Source organism: Dendrobates tinctorius, unplaced genomic scaffold (genome assembly GCF_039654945.1).
Source record: "Dendrobates tinctorius isolate UK_male_01 unplaced genomic scaffold, ASM3965494v1 ptg000167l, whole genome shotgun sequence".
NCBI lineage: Eukaryota > Metazoa > Chordata > Amphibia > Anura > Dendrobatidae > Dendrobates > Dendrobates tinctorius.
The window spans coordinates 1,378,305-1,397,792 of record NW_027361834.1 but is presented as its reverse complement, the minus strand read 5'-3'; the positions used below and the strand labels follow the sequence as shown (position 1 = coordinate 1,397,792).

Genomic DNA, 19,488 nt, shown 5'->3' with positions numbered 1-19,488 from the left:
ACAGTGTAGCAATATCTGCAGTAACCCATGTATAATTACTATTTCACTTAATGTTCTTCATTACACGTAACACATGTTTACTATCCTTAATATAGCTGGGTGATCTCAATACTAGTGGTTGAAGTCGTGCATCCAACCAATCCCCCAAATTCTCCAATAATGACCCTATTCCAGATACAATAGGCCGCATAGGTGGGGGAAATACCCCCTTATGAACCTTGGGCAAGGCATGAAAAAGAGGAATTCTGGGGAAAGGTGGATTCATAAATTCCAATTGCTGATTAGTAAGAAAACCCATCAAATGTCCTTCTTCCAAAATTTTCATTAAAAGAACTCTTATCTCCTCTGTTGGATCTTTCATTAACAGCTTGTACACATCACTATCTTGAAGCAACTTGAGCACTTCTTGTTCATAAAGACCACCTTTATCTGAATTTTTTATAACAATGTTAGAATTTTTCTTCAATTCCTCCAATGCATTTTTTTGTTTTTTTGTTAAGTTTTTTTTATTATTCTGATTTTTAATTTCCGATGCCAGTTTGGTAAGTTCACTTTCCACCACTATTTGAAATTCCTCCATCACTGTGCTACGTGACTGCACTGGGTAATAAGTAGGATTGGGAACCCTGTTTCCAAACAGACGGTCATTTATGTCCAAAAATTTTTTTTCCTCCTCTGACATTTCATACAAATTTTTTAAAATAATCTGGTCTGAAAAAGATTTTTCTGAATATTCATTCACAGGTGGAATCTCATCTTGGACAGTATGAATAGAGTCTTGTTCATCAAAAAAATGTTTCTTTATTGTTAAACCTCTGATAAATTTATTCATGTCCAGAATTGTGTCAAAAAGATTAAACTGTTTATTTGGGACAAAACCCAGTCCTTTCTCCAGAACTTCCACCTGGGCATCTGATAAAATTGTGGCTGACAGGTTTAGAACTGTTTGCTCCTCTTTTGGTAGTGCCTGGTATAATAATTTCGTCTTACGATATTTTCGCCCTGCCCGCCTCCGTTTTTTCTTGATGACAATCCTTTCTGTGAATCCAAGTTTTTTGTCAGGATAGAACTAGTAGCCGCTGCCTGTTCTTCTATGTCTACATCAGACTGATCAGTACACCCATCTGTATTATCAGTAGACGAAAAACTCACATATCTTTGCGATTTATACCGCTTTAGAAAACTACTGTTCAGGGTATTATTTCTATTGAATGTTTTCCAACTGTAGACCACATTTTCATCATAATCTCTAGTGTCTCTTTTAAATTTTTCTTTTTTCCTTTTTACAATGTCCTCTTCCAGCATATTTAGATTATCAAAGATCTTCTTTTTAGATTTAATAAAATAATCCGTTTTCTCAAATTGTATTAATTCAGTTTCAATATCTTTGATTTTTTTATCCAAAACGGAAACTTTTTCTTCCTCATACTGGATAATAAGGGACATTAATTTTATGGAACAATCTGACAAAATGTTATTCCACTTGTCAGAAAATGAGACATCAAATTGAACTGTGGAGCGTTTATTCAATCTTAGACCTATAGGGATCATTTCATGACCTATATAGTTTTGCAAAGTCGTCAGATCCCACCACGTTTTTAATCTAATAATCATTTGTTTTTCCAATTCTGATATAGATTTTTCAATATTGTCATGATCTCTCAAATCCACTCTATTTGTTCTAGAAAAAACAGCAGCGGCCTTATTAAGTCTGTCCGCATTTTTTATTGAAAAAAATTCTGAATCTTTAAAGGACACTTCACCTTCAGCCATATTATATAAATAGTCTTTATCTTTAGAAAATAAACTGTTCACTCCAGAAAAAATTATTATTATGAATCAAATTCAGCTACTGGTTTATAGGAGCAATACATATATCGGCAATTACACAAAGAAAATATTGTGTCAGCTCACCAAACCGTAGCAAATGCGAAGTCTGGAGGAATGCAATCAATCCATGACATTCATCCACTCAATGCCGACTTTTATTCCCCATTGACTTGCATTGGGGTCGGGTTTCAGACAAAACGCCGACTTTTTTTGCCCTAGTCGGACCAGTTTCATCTGAAACAAATTTTGTTTCATGAAACCCGATCCGACCAAAGTCGCTCAACTCTAGTGGGCTCTACTCCCTGGCATCAGCAACTCATCATGGATTCCAGGGGGGTGCACCGCAGCAGATGCTGAAAGGCATGGTGGTGCTCTGAACCGGCAGTCCACAGTAGTCCAATACAGAGGAGGAGTCACGGCACTCATCACTCCTTAGCTTAATGATCAATCCAAGGTTCAATGTAGGAGTAAAAGCAGAGAGGACAAATAGCACTCGGCCTAAGGATGTTTTGCAGCTTCAGATGCCCATTACATAGCCAGCGAGCTCTCAGTCCAGCAAGCAGAGTGTGGTGGGGATGTGTGGGAAATAGGCAGAGATTTGGGAAGTGCTTTGCCACTCCTATAGCACTTAAGCCTCATTTGCATATGAATTTCAACTTTTTTTTTAGTCGAATTGTATAAGGTGTGGATGACAATCTTCCAAAGCACAATATGACCAAATAAATTCTGACAAAATCCCTTCAACTTATTTCTTTTAGAAACCATGGAAGGAATATTGCTCTCAAGAACTAAGAGCATGCGGCTGTCAAGACCTCTCCATGTGGCTACCTGCCGATTTTCTGCGCCCTGTTTAGCTCTGTGTTTCGCCGTGATGTTGTATGTATGTACAGGGCACAGATTTGGCTCCAGATGCCCTGCGCATGTAGGTTAACAGAACTGACCATGTACTAACATACATTGGACCACATTAAATGATCATAGGGGGTAAAGGTGCTGCCATTAGAACATTTACACAGAGGAACAACTTATATGAGATTAGTAGAATATTGTCAGACGCTTGTAGAGTATTAGTATGATATTAGGCATCCAGAAAGGAATTAGCTCACGCCATCACCTAGACAATTTTATTGGGAAAAATTTAAAGGGATTCTCCTGCGCCTCTCACTTTTGATTCAGGTGCATGCGTCTAATTCTGATCACTTGGGCAGGTGCAGGGTACTTGTCAGGCAGCTGACAGACGCCACATTTTCACTTCCTAATGTAGAAGTGACTGGTGCTGGATAAACTCCTTAAAGGGGTTGTCCACTACTGGACGATGCCTGTTTTATCAATTCAGGACCTTATAAAACAATGTATACTCACCGCCTGCAGCTACACTGTTCCAGTGATGTCGGTGCTACTGGTCATGTGACATTCTTGTATAAGGAGACCACTGCAGCCAGTCAGCGACCGTTGACTGTCTGCAGCATTTACTATTCCCCCAGAGCAGAAGTAGGACACAACAATGTCACGTGACCTGACATTTGGTAGTGTTAGTGGACACCACCTTTAAACATACTGTATATGTCAAACAAGTGTGGTATATTTTGTATTGTGCAGACCTAATATTTTAGTAAATGGGCAAATGAAACAATATTAAGTAAGGAAATGACTTTCCATACATTCATCACCAAATCCTATTTTTTTCTTCAATATTTTATGTTGAATGAAAAATGTTCCTTTTTACACTGTAGTGAAGCACGATATTGGGAATCAGGCATTTAGTGCTGGATTTTTCAAGGCCTCGACTTAGGACTGTCTATGACATTAAAGGCGTTTTCTTTTTTTCTTTCATATTTGATATTGGTATTCAAAACCTCCCTCTCACGCATCCATTTACTGCAACAAGGAAAACATATGAATATATGGACTTAATGTGACCTTGATTTTTTCCTATTTTTCTGGCTACTCCTCTGTTTATGGAGGAGTCAGGAGAGATGGCTGCTGGGCACATGAGCTTTCCACCCGCAGCTCTCCAAGGAGTATGGGCACCTCTAGTCTTATGAGCCTTATTGTAAACCTTACGAAACTAAGCAACAACCTTCTTAAGGGCTCATTCAGATAAACGTATTATACGGGCCCAGAGGCCGTTGACACATGGTCCGTGTGAAAAAATGGTCAAGTATCAGAGGACAATCATCTATACAAGTCTATGGATGCGTAAAAAAAACGGATACCATACGGATTATTATGTAACATCTCATTTTTATGGATATATTGCCATTATTAACCTGTTTTTGATCATGTATATTTTAAAATGTTGAGGTATAAAAACAGATGTCACACAGATGTAAAAAGCAATCACAGGCATGACAATATGGATGGAATTGTACGATTTTAATACAAATTTTTTCATACACTTGACTGACCCCACTAGAAACTCAATCACTGAAGGAAAAGACACAGTCAATATTAAAGATTAGCATGTTTAGCAAAAAAACAAAACAAACACAGCACATCCTTCGCCATTGTCACAATCCTCAATTTGTTTGTAAATTTCAACATCAACTAAAAATAATCCATTAGCTATATATTGGGTATAGAAAATCGCAATACTATATAGACATCAAGTTTTATTGTTGTCTGTTGTTGTGCAGTTCACTTATTAATATAGTTATCGATATTCTTTATGTAAAACTATTCAATTTTCTCTGCAAAATAACTATGACATATTGGTGATTTTGCCATCTCCGAAAGTAATGATATTAAAATAATCACAAGGATATGCCATCGCTTTATGAACATCGCGGGTCTGGGACATAATGTTGATGTAGCGTCATATTTCCATCTAAACTTTCCCTACACAATGGTGATATCAACCACTGAGTTGTGCAAAACGCTGCTGCTGGCGACAATGATTTAAATGGCGTCATGCTAAAACTTCCTGCATAGGCGGAGGGGCAGGGAGCTGATGTGCAAGGGAGGAAATCAGCGCCTGCATATTCATAGATTTTAAGATCGATTGGCATCAGACCAATAAAGTGATGGTATATCATAGCGATGTCCTATTACTTTAAGAGATAGGGAACAAATTTAATTTGAGAAAGTCCATGCATTTTACAATAGCTTGTTCTACTCAATAAATATCCAAAATGTATGCTGCATTGACTTTTATTAAGTTTTTGAAAATATAAACTAACATTTATTGGTCACACAGGACAATTAAGATCTATACACAATAAAACAGGAACATAGATTATGTCCCAGGAAAGTTGCAAATCTAATATGTACAAAGGTTGATACGTGTCTAAACCTAAAAACATAAGAAAAGAAGGGTGACAACAATGGAAGTAAAGAAAGGGGAAAAGAGAGAAAGGAGGAAGAAGAAGGAAAAGAGAAGAAAGAAAAGGGAAGAAAAAAGGTGACGGGGTCACAATAGCGCATATCAAATCTTATCTTAAGAGTAGAGATGAGCGACTTTGCCTTTTTTCGGGTCGAGTCGGGTTTCATGAAACCCGACTTTCGCAAAAGTCGGGTAGGACGAAATAGGCCGACTATAGGGAAAAGTCGGAGGCTGACTGAAACACAAAACCCAATGCAAAGTCGGCAGGGAGTGGAGGACAGTAAACACACCTACAATGCCCATTTCGATGCCAAAAACATCAATTCTTATAACTGAAGCTTGTCAACCTTAATTTACTTCCTAATAATAGTTAAACATTGAAAACTGGGGGTTATTTGGCTAAAGTTGTGGGGGGGGGTTGGGCTGGCTCTAGGTTTTCACGTGCCCTGGGCCAAAGCGTGTCAGTGCGCCCCTTTAACACATACCACAACTCATGTTGCTCCGATACGCCACAGAAATATAGGTATAGTATAATGACACATACTTCACTGCTTACATAACATGACTGATCTATTTTAAATTGTACAATAGCTCAAAAACAGGACAGTATATTACTCCATACAGTGTTATGGCCACCACATTGTGCGCCATACAGAATAATGAGCCCCATATATTTCTCAATACCAAATAATTAGTCACATATAATGTTCCATACAGTGTCTGATGAGCTCCACATAATGCTCCATATATAATGGGCCCCATTTGAAATGCCCCAGTGTATAATGTGCCCCTTAGATGCTGCTCCAGTGTCTGATCTGCCCCATTTACATTGCTCCAGTACATGATGGGCCCTATTTTTAATTAACCCAGGCATGGTATGTGAAAAGAGCTCCATGGAGTAATCTGAGGTGTGTGCTTCCACATCCTTCACTTTTGGTGTGGGTGAAGGACACAAGGAAAGGGGTTGCTCCTGACCAGAAGCCTGCAGTTACGACTCAGTGCTTGCATTTTTTACAACTTCAGAAGCAGAGGCGATAGAGCTGGAGGCTGTTTCAGCAATGTAAGCCACAAACAGTTCCTGATACTCCGGCTTTAAAAGCAGTCTACCTACTCCCAGAAAAGGGAGCCTTACAGGCCTTCCAGAGCTACACCATGACGCTGGCTCAACACCTCCTGCCTTAGCTGCTATTGTGTTTTTGGCACTACTTCAGCAGATGTACCACCACCACCATTATCAGTACCAGGTGGCCCTCCACGCCCACATCCGCGTCCTCTTCCACCATACTTCCTCATGTTTTTGAAAATGGACTCAAAATAACAGCAGATATATGGTACTGTATCAGAAGCGTACAGCTCTATACAGTCTATGGATAACAGTAAATCTCCGTATATATTTCATGAGGCATACACAGACGCTCACAGGCTCAGTATGGATTACCTAATAAAATAAGTTGAAAAAGGGTACAGTATCACCAGATACAAGGTATATATAGTATAGTGTAAACATTCTGATTCTCCGTATACATTTCAGGAGGCAGACACAAACGCTCTCAGGCCCAGTATGGATTACACAAGAATATGAAAAGCTGTAAATGAGTTATGTAACACAAGCATACAGCTGTATACAGTGTTGGGGTAATCTTAAAGTTCCAAATATATTGCCGGAGTAACAGACAGACGTTTACAGGCTCATTATGGATTACACCAGAATCTAAATAGCTTAAAAGGTTACTGTATCAGAAGCGTTCTGCTGTATACAGTGTTGGCCAAATTGAAAATATCGGTATATATTTCCGTAGTCACCCTCAGACGCTCACTCAATTTGGTTTTGACCATAATAAAAAATGTTGTAAAAAAGGTCATGGATAACAAGATAGCAAGTATATATTTTTTAGGGTACAATTGAAATCTCCATATAAATAGTCCCGTAGTCACTCTCAGACGCTTACACAGTATGGATTTGACCGTAATGATACATGTCGAACAAAGGTACTGTATAACAAGATACAAGCTGTATCGAGTATAGTATAAAAATTGGTTTCTCCGATTCACCGTATATATAGAATCCGTAACCCACACAAGCTCACTCACTATGGATGATGTAGGGAAGGTGGACTGACAGACAAACCAGCCTGTAGTGAGAAGCAGAGGTGTAGCGCAGTGTAGGTGTGAAACCACTAAGATAAAGAGAAAGGGTGCAATGTTTTAGCTTGCCCATTGGAGGGCAGTGGAGAGTGTAGGAGTGGGACTGAATAACTGCCATTGGTCAGAGAAACTGTTAGGTGATGGTAGGCGGAGTTACCAGAACTGGAAGTATAAAAGGCTGAGGAAAGGTTCTGGAAGAGTCAGTCAGCGAAGGGAGCACAGTAAAGAGGAAGTTCTGCTGAGGAAATAGAGACAGTGTAAAGGCTCCAGAGAGGACTGACAGTTGAGGCGGTCACGGGGGGGTGGTCCAGAGGACAGTAGCCGCAGACGAAGATGGCCTGGGGCTATCATACGGACGGTGTGCTCAGACTGGCGCAGTGGTGTGGTGGTTGGGCCTAGGCCAGCCACAGTGGAAGAGCCACAGAGGACACCACGATTATAGTTACAAATGAAGTTAAGGTACCGGGGCCTGTGTACAGAGTAATGTGAAACGGCTGTGGTGAATTGCTGTTGTCGACAGAAGGATGGGCACTAAAACCGGACCTGTTCAACACAAACTCTGTCTCAGTCTCGTGTTTGTCTGCGGCAAGAAGAGGGTCCCCCCCCCACAGTTGGTTATCCTACAGATGATACTTTAATACAAATTTTTGAAACAAGGTACTGTATGAGCACATACCAGGTGTGTCCAGTCTAGGGTTAAATTTCCGTCTATACTTCCGGAGTCGGACACAGACACTCACAGGCTCACTATGTATTACACCAGAATTACAAAAGTAGAAAAAGGGAAAGGAATTCATAGCGTACACCAGTATACAGTGTTGTGGTACTTTTAAATCTTCGTATATACTTCAATCTCAGTAAGCCAGTCAAGAATCTCCGCTACTGGAAACTACATGGATACAAGTATAGAAGCAAAGTCGAGTGTTAGCAGAAATTTTGGAATTACTCATCGCGGGAAAACCTCCCGGTAGATGTTGCAGAGGCGATGCAGACCCTCAATTACTGTGTCTGTGGAGAAAGCGAAAAAGGTTCTTTGTGAAGAAAGAAGTGCTTTATCGCAGTAGCGTGGATTACATCACCGTTACTCGTCTCCATCAAATTGTGATCACAGGGAGAGATGCACCCATGGTCCTCACTGCCTATCATGATGTGTCTGGTTATTTTGGAGTGGAAAAGACAAGCCACAGGCCGTAGGCGATTCTATTGGATTGGCATGAGAGGAGACATTGAAAAATGGTGGCAGGAATTTCACACGTCTGTGACTATCACAACTGTGAAAGGTGATCATAAACCACCACTGCATCCGCTTGTAAGTTGACGTCCATTTCAAATGGTAGCCATTGATCATCTGAAGGTAGAGGCCAGCAGGAAAGGCCATAGCTACATCTTAACCATCATTGATCAATACACCAAATTTCTCGTGGCTGTTCCTGTGAAGGATTTAACTGCAGACTACACAGCGGTGGATTAGGGAGAGGTAAGTATTGCAACTTGCAAGTGCTGTGGCCATGACCAAGCAGGGGGGGCACAATCGTGGTCGACGGTACTGGCAGAGGGCCCCTCATAGTACGCTGGTGTGTCTGACAGCGAGTGGGCCCTCCCACCTGAGACACTGTATTGTACTATGAGGGGCCCTGTGCCATTGCCGTCGGCTATCAGTGGGCCTATCCACCTGTTCAGAGCAACGGCACTTGCCCGGGTGCGGCAGGTCTCGACCCCAGCCGTTGGGGGAGGGGTGAGCAGCCCAGTTAGGGAGGTTTAAAAATTGGCATATGTAGATGTGTTGGCTGGACATTCAGCTGCTGCAAAGGGCGTAATTGGGCAAGTCCGAGGAAGAGGAGCAAAAAACAGAGGCACTTTTCTGGTAACCTATGTGTCATCAGGGGAAGGTGGGACAAAATCCTTTGAAACCCATGCATGGTTCATTTTAATGAAGGCTAGATTATCAACATTTTGGGTCGACAGACGGGTCCTTTTTTCTGTCAGGATTGATCCAGCAGCACTGAAGACTCTTTCAGATAACACACTAGCAGCAGGGCAAGCGAGCTCCTGTAAGGCATATTGTGCCAATTCAGGCCAGGCGTCCATAAACTACACAGTATCCTAGCTCAGTACTCTGTTTACCTCCAGCCAGAGCTGCAAACTGCTGATTGGTGAGGGGTGCTGGGTGTTGGCCCTTCATGAACTCTACCCTAAACAATAAGCCATCAGTATATAAGTAGTGGACAATGCCTTTTATCTGAAAATGTATACAACAATGTACAGTCTGTTTAGGAACAAGTTACTAATAGTGATGGGCGAGTAGCATCGTTGCTCGGGTTTTCCAGAGCATGCTCGGGTGATCGAGTATTTTGGCGTGCTCGGAGATTTAGTTTTCGTCGTCTCAGCTGCATGATTTGCGACTTGTAGACAGGCTGAATACATGTGGGAATTCCCTAACAAACAGGCATTCCACACATGTATTCAGGCTGTCCAGCAGCCGCAAATCATAGAGATGAGACGACGAAAACTAAATCTCCGAGCACGCCAAAATACTCGGAGATCACCCGAGCAACGAGTATACTCGCTCATCACTAGTTACTAACCTTGTGGCTACATCAATGATAAATACTAAAAAACAAAAAAATAATAATCTCCACCATAGACCCTTCATATCTTTTTTCTGTCAGCTATATATCCTTCAAGTCATTTGATCAGCAAATGAGGGATTAAATGATGCAGCACATGACAGCGCATTGTACTGAAGTGTTAGAATTTATTATTAAAAAATGAGAGTTACATACATATTTATGACAATGGAAATTGAGATTTTTAGAAAACAATTTACAAAACCATACACAATGGAGTAACCAGATTCTGGATTTTATCAATTTACCTGATAAGTTTATTATTGTTTTTGTCCATCAGATATTATCTCAGACAAAAATGTACTTTTTAAGAAATAGTTGGATGATACAAGATTTCTTCTGGTAAAAAATTTAATGGACAGTAACTAAAAAAAAATCTACAGTATCATTGCTTCCAACCATGGTTGTTAAATGACCACTTATGAGCTATATACTAGCGAGAGGCTGGCGAGATCTCCTGGTTAGATAGAACGATGTCAAGGTGAAAACTATTTTAATGCCAGTATCAATGTGCCAATCACGCGATGAACGTTTTGGTTGTTGGGTGAATGCCTGCATGTTTACACAAGTTCCTGAAAATCCACACAAGCCACATTGGTGAGCGCTCGTTCTCGATTATTGGCTCTTCAGAGTGGTCATCTCACATCCTAGAAAACCAACAATAAAACAAGGCTCTGTGTCCCAGAGTTTCTCCTATTCTCACTTCAAAGTTTAGATTCCCATGAAGCTCCATTCCCCCTTAGGCTACTTTCACACATCAGGTTTTCGGCGTCATGCGCGATCCGGCGTCGTGCCGGAACGCCGGATCCGGCAAATGTTTAGTAAAACCGGATGTGACGGATACGGTTTTCTGCCGGATCCGTCTTTTTCTTGACAGACAAAACCGGATCCGTCTCATCCGGTTCATTCGTTTTTCTATCCGTTTTTCGACGGATTACGCCGGATCCGGTTTTTAAAATTGACCCTTGTGGCCTTCCGAACGGGATTGGCTACTGGAAAACTAGATATAGCATGTTCCTACAGCCCTTCTTTGACAGGTTGTAGAGAAGAAAGTGCAGGTTGGAGAGAAGAGCAAGTTACTGGCGAAGATGGATGTTGTCATTGGAAATATTACCACTAGAAGTTCTGTGACGGTTTCAGGGACAATTTTCCACTATACTTTATGTCACCTCAAGGCAGAGTACACTGGGATGACAGAGTGTGAGAGATTTTTGCCCTAAACTTGTGTACCTTCTGGACCAACAGTATATACCTTTGCCAACCAAAGTTGGCTATCTTGTCATGGTCTTACTATTTTTACCTTTAGGCCACAGGTGTGTACCTGGTTGTGTTTTATGCAAAGTATTTCACCTTTTAACAAAAGTTGTGTACATTGGTAGGAAATCACCAACAATAAACACAACTTTTTAAGTGAAATACTTTGCTTCAAACACAACCAGGAACACAACTGTGGCAAAAAGCTAAAATTTACCCACAGTTATACCTGGTTTTGAATACCTTTTTACCTTTGAAATACCCTGTATTTAACCTTTTTTTAAAACATAGTTCGCCGCAGAAAGAAATGACAGACAACCATTGTGAAACGATAATTTAACTTTTATTTAAATTTTTTTTTTTTTGTAAAATGTTTTTAAAGTGCAAAAAAACTTTTTTAGAAAGGTTTTAAACCCAATGGGCATTTTTATTACAAAAAACACACATTACAATTCTGTGTACTGTGGGGTGGAAATACTGCTGGAGGGGCTGCGGGACACTTCGACACTGGGTGTGTGGAGAGAGGACTGGGATCTTGGTGGGGAAGGAACAGTTAGAGGTGAAGGTGTGGAAAAAACTACAGAATGGGTGGACATGTGGGAAGCAGAAGAGGTGGTGGGTGGTGGAGTGGAGGGTTGGGCAGGGACTGTAGGAGCAGATGATGTTGATGGAAAGTTGTATGGGGAAGGAGTTTGGTACGGGGAAGGAGTTTGGTACGGGGAAGGAGTTTGGTACGGGGCAGGTTGCTGGAAGTGGGGAGATGACTGGTACTGGGGAGGTTGCTGGTACTGGGGAGGTTGCTGGTACTGGGCAGGTTGCTGGTATGTAGTAGGAGGGGGAGGATGAAAAGTGGCTGGAGGGGGTGCAGATGTAATAGGAGGGGGAGGATGGAAAGTGGCTGGAGGGGGTGCAGGTGGAGGAACTACAGTGGTGGGAGGTGGAGGTTGGGAGGTAACCTGCTGTAGAGCACCGTGGCACGAATGCATTACATGCATCTGCTGGGCAGGAGAGAGCGTTTCCATGCGCTCCACAACAGACCTGAAAAAGGTGTGGTTTGGCGAAGATCTTGCTTCTGAATGCATGGTTTGCAGAAGTGTCTTCACCTCCAGAATGCTGGAGTTGATCTGCTGAAAGCCTGCGGAGATTTGCTCTGACAAGACTTTGAGACAGTTCTGGAAAGATGCATTCAGATGCAATAACTCTTGCGCATAACTCTTTTCCTGACCCCTCTGCCGCTGTCACCCAGTACCCGCAGGTGTACTAGAGGCGGCAGGGGCAGAATGGTGGGGTAAAGGGAAAGCGATCTCCTCACCAGCAGCTTCATGTAATGTAGGCGGCCACGATGCTCCTGTGCTGGTGGATGGGACAGATGGGTCGAATGTGTGGGAAGGCAGGGAAGGTGCAGATGTACCGGGGCGGTCGAAGTGTCCCTCGGTGCCGGTCTCCTCAGGGATCGCCTCAGAAGGGTCCAATCGTGCAGGCTCCCGAGTGCTGCTCACCGTGCTGTGGAATAAAGAGAAAAAAAAACAATTAAAATACTGACATGGTATGGCCCTGGCTGAAAAAAAAAAGTTACATCTAACATTTTTTTCACATGTGGTGTGTAATATTTACCTTCTGGTGAGCATTGTTTCCCGGAGGAACGACAGGGCTTGTGCGTACTTGTACTTGCTCCTGCGTCCTCCAGATCCACTCGGTGCCCGCATCTCTTTATTGAACTCCTTCTTGAAACGATCCCTCACAGACCGCCACCGATTCACAATTCTGTTCCCTGAAACGAGAAAGGAGTGGTTAGTATACAACATCAGTGTTTCACAAACTCCAGTCCTCATGGTCCCCAGGGGTCATGTTTTCAGGATTTCAATAGTAAATAGAAATCCTGAACACATGATCCGTGGGGACCACGAGGACTGGAGTTCGGGAAACACTGGTTTACATCAAGCAACCGTTACTGTATATACTTACGCTCTTTAATCTGGTCCCGAGCTTCGAGGTCCTCCCAGCGGCCCACAAGGAGAGAACAGATTTCCTCCCAGAGTCGTCGGGTAATGATCAGGTCAGCGTGGCGGCGGTCAGCCATATTCCAGAGCGGCTCCCTTTCTCTGACGAGATCGCTGAGGCGGTCCACATCAATCCCTCCATCCTCACCGTCAGAGTCGGGAGCACGCTGTGAAGGCTGTTAAAGAAAAAGACAAAAATAACATAATTAGCCTCCACAAAAGAAATGAAATAAAAAGTGCAAAAAAACAAAGCAAAAATATTTATACTTACACGCTGGTGACCGCCGCGTTGCTGTCGCCGACGACCCTGGGAGGCACTGCGAGGACCTCTTGGCCGAGCACCAGATTGGGAAGACTAGAGAAGAAAACAAAAAATGTTATGAGTTTGGATGTAGGCATTTGTTTGCTGTGTGTGGTCTGCAGAACATTGTTTTCTATGTGTTGTGTGTAGTGTGATGTTGTGTTTCTGCGTTTGATGCAAAAAACTTACGAATTGTGAGCCCACTCCAAGCGTCTGTCCACCCCTTCCTTCTTCTTCTGGGAGCTCCTCTTCATCTTGTGATTCCTGTTTTGAAATAAAAGGCAATGAATAGACATATATTACAGAGATGATGGATTTTGGAAATAAAAACTTACCGTCAAACGCTGACGATGCGAGGGAGGGCTCCCAGAAGAAGATGTGCTGTCCTGTTGATGGCCAGACTCCATGGCTGTGGGTATTGCTGCTGCCAGTGATGCCATTTCTGCTGCTGCTGCTGCTGCATCTCTTTGGCGGCTGTTGAATAAAGAGAAACAAAGGGCCAATGAATATCTTGATATTCCATGGCCCTAGTTTGGAGGAATGGGGGATTTGATAATTACCGTCTCTCATCTGCTTCTGGACTCCCCTCCCGTTCAGCATGCTGCTCCATTTGGGGTGGTGCTGATGGTGCTGCTGCTGCATCTCTTTGGCGGCTGTTGAATAAAGAGAAACAAAGGGCCAATGAATATCTTGATATTCCATGGCCCTAGTTTGGAGGAATGGGGGATTTGATAATTACCGTCTCTCATCTGCTGCTGGCCTCCCCTCCTCAGCATGTTCTATTTGCTGCTCCATTTGGGGTGGTGGTGGTGCTGATGGTGCTGCAGTGGTCTCCTGCCTTCTCCTGCTTCGCTTGGTTGCTTTCTTGGGTGGCATGTTGGGTGTGGCTGTGGGTCCCACTGTCTTGCTTTGATATATGTCTTGTGGGCAGAGCTACTGAGCATGCTCAGACCAAAAAACCGGATCCGGCGCATTGCGGCGCTCATAGGCTTTCATTGTGTGAAAAAGCCGGACGCGCCGGATCCGGCGGGTACGGCTTTTTCGCCGGAGACAAAAAACGTTACAGTAGACGTTTTTTCCAGACGCCGGATCGCGACACATTGCGACACATTGCCGGATCCGGCGAAAACCGGATGAAACGCATGGCCAGCCAGCGCGATCTGGCGCAAATGCAAGTCAATGGGGGTGAAACCGGATCCGGCATTGCATTTCGCCGGATCCGGTTTCTGTCAAAAGCGCTGGATCGCGCCTGACGGCGAAAACCTGATGTGTGAAAGAGGCCTTAGCCAGTCTCTGGACTAGGGATCCCCAACCTGTGGCTCGCGAACCCATGATGTTTGGCTCGTAGCCGTCTTCCAGCTTGGTGCATTATCACCAGGTTTAGCAAGCAGCTATGACGAGCAAACAGCATAAGAAATTTGGCACTCAGAGGTAAGTATGTTGAAAAAAGTTGATTTTAATGTGGTCCACACAACAGTGTGCGCTTCAGTGAAAATAGACCTTTATCAAACATAGACCTGTAGGAAAGACCACCTGAGAAAAGGTACAGGCTACGCTTGGGGAGACGCAACTACGCCACTGAGAGGCAAAGTGCCGAGCAACGCAGTCCCGTCTCCCTAAGCGCAGCCTTTCCTGTACCTTTTCTCAAGTGGTCTATCCTACATGTGTATGTTCGATAAAGGTCTGTTTTCACCTAAACATCACACTGTTCCATGAACCACGTTATTAAAATTGACTCTTTTTCACCATACCTACGAGTGCCAGATTTCTTTAGCTATTTGGTTTGGGATCCTATCCGAGCACCTACTCTGACCAAGGAGTGCTGGATTTCTTGATTTTACCACAGCTATAAAGAGTAGCTCTCCAAATCGTGGCTTTTGTGAGTAGCCCTTAAATGATAGCAGATCTGGATAAGCATATTTTGAGAATGGAGAGATTAAGTACTGATCCGGAGATGTGATAACTCAGGATAGAGAAGGTGATTGAGGCTGCATGTAATAGTGTGGTGGGAGTGCTTGATGCAAGAATACCTAATGGGGGTAAGGTGGGAACTCCTGGATGCAAGTATACTACCTCAGTGTGATTCCTGTGACAAAGCTTTGCCCAACAGGCTCTCCATGCATGTGTTGTGACTGTTGCACAGACGCGACACATGCAGCTGTGGCGCCGAACAGCTGATTATCGGGAGCGCTCCAGGTTACCGATACAGCACTATAGCTATTTGTCTAAACACTTATCCAAAGCTATTCGATCAACCCTAGCTGGGACACTACCATCAGCATCAAATCGTTAGCCAATCTAAGCAAAATCGGAGGACATACATCTGCTACCTTGAAGGAAATCTGTCACTATGATTATGCTGTCCTGTATGAGCAGAGCATTACGTAGGGACATAGACCCTGATTCCAGCGCTATATTACTTACTTTTATTCTTGCCGGTCATTTCCATAACATCTTCAGTTATCAGCCACCATGCTGAAGTCCTCTCTACTGTGTGTTCATACAGGCTATGTCCACGAGATGTGGCTTCCCTGCCCCAACCGCAGATAATTAATATCTATCTCCTTATGAATAGTCTAATGAGAAACTTGTCAATCATGCACTGAAGGATTTTAGACAAAAAAAATTAGACATGACTGACAGAAAATGTATTTAATGCTATGACTGCATCATGTTTTCAGTCTTTGCTTGATGAATATGTTGGGAAAACCTTTAGGCTATGTGCACACATATGCAGGAAATTTCTGCATAAAAACAGGATTCCTTCTCAGAAAACGTGCGTTTTTTCCTGTGCGTTTTTGCCGCGATTTTTGCGCGTTTTTGCCATGATTTTTGTGTGTTCTTTCTGCGATTTTTTTCCGTGCGTCCCCAGACACATTGACAATAGCCAGAAATGCGGAGTTTTCCGCAAAATTAATGAGTATGCTGCATTTTTTACCGCGAAGCGTTTTTTGCGGAAAAAAACTCATCAATACGTGCAAAATGCATTAAAATGAATGGGAAGCTTCTTTTAAGCATTTTTTTGAACGGATTTTCTAGTAAATCCGCGAAAAAAAAACGAAAAAAAACCCACAGTGTGTAAACACAGCCTTAGGGTTACCTATAACAGTACAAATATTGCTGCATATGAATGACGTAGCACAGCCCACTATTCCTGCAGATCTGTTGGGTGCATTGAGCCCTATGGATGGATCCCCCTGACATACAACCTAAGGGTCCCTATTCTTCATTGCATTTCCACCAGTTTTTTAGTGTGAATAGCTCTCTATCAGTGACTTTTTGATCTGCGACAAATACATCAAACAATCTGTGTCTTTTTCCCAAGTTGTCTTTTGTGATTTAGTTAGTTTTCTGATTTTTATGTTAGGCTATTTTCACATTAGCGTTTTTTTGCGCAGCGCATCGTGCAGAATAGAAATGCATGCAAAAAACGCATCATGCGTTTTTGCATGCGTTTTTGCATTTTTTATGCGCATTCGTTCTCTAGGGGTTAAAACCAGTGTCTACACATTTTTACGGCAAAAACGCATGCGCACTAAAACGCAGACAAACGCATGTCCATGCGCACGCCTGCGTTCCCATAGACTGTAATGCATTATTTTATCGCATTCCGTGCGCAAGCGTTTTTTTTACGCCTTTCGGCGGACCCAAAAATGCAACAGGTTGTGTCTGGCGCGCTTAGGCGCACACCTTGAAAAAACACATGCGCACGCGTGCAAACGCAAGACCATGTGCCCCCCCATGTTAAACATAGGTACGCATGACGCGCATGATGTGCTGCGCAAAAAACGCTAATGTGAAACCAGCCTAAGTGTGACTTTTCCAGATGATTTAGACAGATACATGAAATGCAACTTTTTAATCAAAAAAGTTACAAAATTTGATGCAACTATTCTCCAGTCCTCCTGGAGTTATTTTATGTACGGCAAATTTTTTGGCGCATTTTTTTTCCATATTTTGCTTTACATGCGACTTTTCCAGCTAAAAGTTTGCAGAACAAACCGGTTAAAGACAGGAAAAAAAGACAAATTGGTGTTTTCTGCAAAATTCATGAATCACATGCTCCATTTTTATGAATTTGGCAGAAAAAAGTCAGCCAAAACCACAAGTTAAAAAAGAAAAGTGACTTAAAAAAAATGCAAATGATGAATTGTCCCCTAAGTGTGGATCCATAACATAATGTGAACAGGGTTCAAGCTGATTGATGTCACTGTATATTTGGAACCTATATTAATTACATTATCAGATATCAATTACTAGGAAATAAAGGGGATTAAACGGATGATTTTTGCTACAATCATAATAATATTTCTCTGATAAATCTGATCATAGACACAAATCTACAGCAATAAATAACAAACATTATTTTTTGGGGAAAAATATGACAATGTCAAAAACAACCTCCATGCAGATGATGCCCTGGTGACTGCCACCATAATAATGGGGTTTTCCAAAATAATAATTGCGGTTTGGCTCCATTTACTTGAAATGAGATGACCTGCAATACCTGACCCAACCATGCACAGTCATGGCACTGTTTCTATATTTACAATATAGGGAAGGTAGGCAGAGATCTTTGAATCTACTTTTTAGAGGCAGAGCTAAAATGGTTTTAAACCTTTTATCTGTTTGATACATTTTGTGTTACATTTTGCTACTTGATCCTGACATTTCCTATATTGTACATTTTGTACATATGTGTAAGTTCTCCCCGATATAACAGAGCATAGGCTCATGCAGACGACTGGAAAAATCAGACGAGTGCGATCCGTTGTTTTGACAGATGTCTATGCTATGGAGCCGAGGCACATGTCCAATTTTTTGCTATGACTGAGTGGTCCGAGGAAAAAAATTGCCGCATGCAAGAGTTGCATCTGATCGGATCACACTTGGCCACTCATGTCCGTAGAAAAAAATCATACTGCACTCGGATGACATCTTAGGGCTGTTTCATATGTCGGTGTCTCCGGTACGTGTGGTGAGTTTTCACAAGTATCGGAGACAATTACACACGTAGACCCTTTCAAGTGAATGGGTCTGTGAACATGTCAGTGTGTTTCCACGGACCGTGTGACCCACACATAGACATGTCGGTTTTTTACCGTCAGCACGGACTGCAAAAGTCCCGCACAAGTGCACATGGATGACACACTGGGATGTCATCCGTGTAACATAACCTGGCACCTGAGAAGCAGCGGTACAGTAAGTGCTATTCCCTGGTGCCGGGTGCTGAGCATGGCTCTCATCATTCTCCCCTGTGAGCGCTGATCGCCGGCAGAGCAGGGGAGAATGATGAGAGCCATGTTCTGCACCCGGCGCCGGGGAACATCGCTTACTGTACCGCTGCTTCCCTGGCACCTGTCCGTGTGGTACTGATGTGGCACACGTGTGCCGCAAGTATTAGGCTACTTTCACACATCAGTTTTTGTGCATCAGGCGCGATGCGGCGAAAAGTGTGAAAACCGGATCCGGCGCCTGTTGCCACCGGATCCGGCTTTTTCCCCATAGTTTCATTATTGCCGCATTGCGCCGGATGCCTATGCGGCGTATCCGGTTTTTGCTGGATCCGGCAAAAACAGCCGGTCCGGCGTCTGGAAAAAACGTTACATGTAACGTTTTTTGTCTGCGGTAAAAAACCGGAAGACGCCGGATCCGGCGACATACGTTTTTTTTTATAATGGTAGTCTATGTTCGCCGGATCCGGTGGCATCCGGTTTTTGCCTGATTCCGGCGCCGGATCCGGTTTTTGCACTGAGCATGCTCCAAAAAGTATCAAATTTGGGGAAAAACACCTGCCAATCTCCACCCACCCTATAGGAAAGGTAGAGAGAGGGCAGGGCATTAATCACCCTTAATACAGAGGAGAAAGAGCTACTGGAGACACACACAGCCACTGGATTCTGCCACATATACACCAGCCAGACAGACATCCAGCAACCAACTGGATTTTTGACAGCCATCCACTGTTGGACCTCCAGCGAGCAGGAGTTTGAGTGTGAGTATAAAAAT

The 19,488-nt window shown here is 42.9% G+C and overlaps 1 protein-coding gene and 1 long non-coding RNA gene across 3 annotated transcripts in view; one reads left to right on the top strand and one right to left on the bottom strand.

Annotated features, from left to right (window-relative positions):
* SCRN1 (secernin 1) overlaps positions 1–4,966 on the top strand; it is a 53,411-nt gene extending 48,445 nt beyond the window's left edge. For both annotated transcript variants that reach the window (XM_073550712.1, XM_073550711.1), the window contains exon 9: positions 2,589–4,966. The gene's annotated coding sequence lies outside the window, so the exon portion shown is untranslated. The remainder of the gene's footprint in view (positions 1–2,588) is intronic.
* A 5,066-nt stretch (positions 4,967–10,032) lies between these two features.
* LOC141053682 (uncharacterized) lies at positions 10,033–13,590 on the bottom strand. The gene is made up of 2 exons (XR_012221253.1): positions 13,144–13,590; positions 10,033–12,949 (listed from the first exon to the last, which is right to left on the bottom strand). It is a non-coding gene; the product is annotated as an uncharacterized lncRNA (long non-coding RNA).
* Between the last annotated feature and the right edge of the window lie 5,898 nt (positions 13,591–19,488).